This window comes from Rhincodon typus, chromosome 39, assembly GCF_021869965.1.
Source record: "Rhincodon typus isolate 14 chromosome 39, sRhiTyp1.1, whole genome shotgun sequence".
NCBI classification, from domain to species: Eukaryota; Metazoa; Chordata; class Chondrichthyes; order Orectolobiformes; family Rhincodontidae; genus Rhincodon; species Rhincodon typus.
The window spans coordinates 2,362,382-2,363,834 of NC_063370.1; the positions used below are offsets into that span (position 1 = coordinate 2,362,382).

The 1,453-nt window shown below is 47.3% G+C and overlaps 1 protein-coding gene across 1 annotated transcript in view; it reads left to right on the forward strand.

Annotated features, from left to right (window-relative positions):
* The window catches only part of LOC109938654 (EH domain-containing protein 2-like), a 29,378-nt gene that overhangs the window by 18,267 nt on the left and 9,658 nt on the right, over nucleotides 1-1,453 (forward strand). The window lies entirely within an intron of this gene.

The window sequence follows — 1,453 nt, forward strand, 5'->3', positions numbered from 1 at the left end:
CAGCGCTGACCCTCCGACGGTGCGGCGCTCCCTCAGCGCTGACCCTCTGACAGTGCCCACTCCCTCAGCACCGCACTGTGAATGTCATGTGTCTCTGGTGGAACTCGAGTTTCCATTATTGTGACTCAGTGTCTGAAAGTATGAAATGATCTGAAACACACAATGCTTTAGCTCTGGTTTTATGACGATCAGTGTTGTCCCTGTGTTGGATCAGCCGATGTTGGTTCCCTCTGGGTGATGGAACGATTGAGGTATGCATCAGGGACGTTGTTCCTCAGCGTTGTCCAGTGACACCCCCCCTCCCCTCCCATTGACATGCTGGGAATGCAGGACGTGTTTACCTCGAGTGGGGACAGGAAGGGACCATAATCTGAAGCCCACCGTAGTTGAATAGGGGGCGAGCTTTGACAAGGTGGTGACTGCAGGTGCGATGTTTGAGCAGCAGCCCTGTGTTTGGAGTGAATGTTTGACCTGAATATTTGTGCGCCTCAGTGATTTCCTTTTCATTTTACACTGATTGGCAGCTTCATCACTCAGGCCAGGCCTGGGTCAGACTTGAAGCAACATCCCTAATGTCTCACCCCCAGAGACACCGAACCAGCCTCACCGCAGCCTCACACTTGCCGACTTCCTCTCTTCCCCTGGGCACAACCACGGCTACTCCTGGATTACATACTGTCCCTGAGCTGGGAATGTTTGATGGCGGACAATGTAGAGGGAGCTTTACTCTGTATCCAACTCCGTGCTGTCCCTATTCTAGGAGCGTTTGATGGGGGATAGTGTAGCGGGAACTTTACTCTGTATTTAACCCTGTGCTGCCCCTGTCCTGGGAGTGTTTGATGGGTGACAGTGTAGGGAGAGCTTTACTCTATATCTAACTGCAGAGGTAGGCTTTGAGGTGAGAGCTCAGAAATCACGCGACACCAGGTTATAGTCTAACAGGTTTATTTGAAAACACAAGCTTTCATAGGCTGCTCCTTCTTCAGGTTTTAGTGAGAGAGGTGGAATCAGACACAGAATTTATAAGTAAAAGATCAAAGGGTCATACCACTGATGAGGATGTATTGAACAAACCGAAGATGGTGCTAAATCTTTAATCTTTAATGTATACGTAAATCCTGAATACCTTTCAAGTCACTGGCCTGAGAGAACGAGAGGTTTTATCAGTGTTGACAAGAGGTGACATTTTAGGTCAGACAATGTATGTTAGGTGTGAGGCCTTGTTTAGAGTCTGTTTGTGTTTTGATTTGGAGTCAGACTGGTTTTATTTCTAAAGTAGGAGTTTATAAAATGCCACATTGACTGACTGTGTACAAATTGTACACTTATTGAACAAACGATAATGTATCTGCAAATACAAATTCATCCCATAGATTCACATTCGTGTGTGTGTGCGCACATGTGTGTGTGTTTGTGTGTGTGTAGGGGGTGGGAGTAGAGAGTGTGTGTGTGT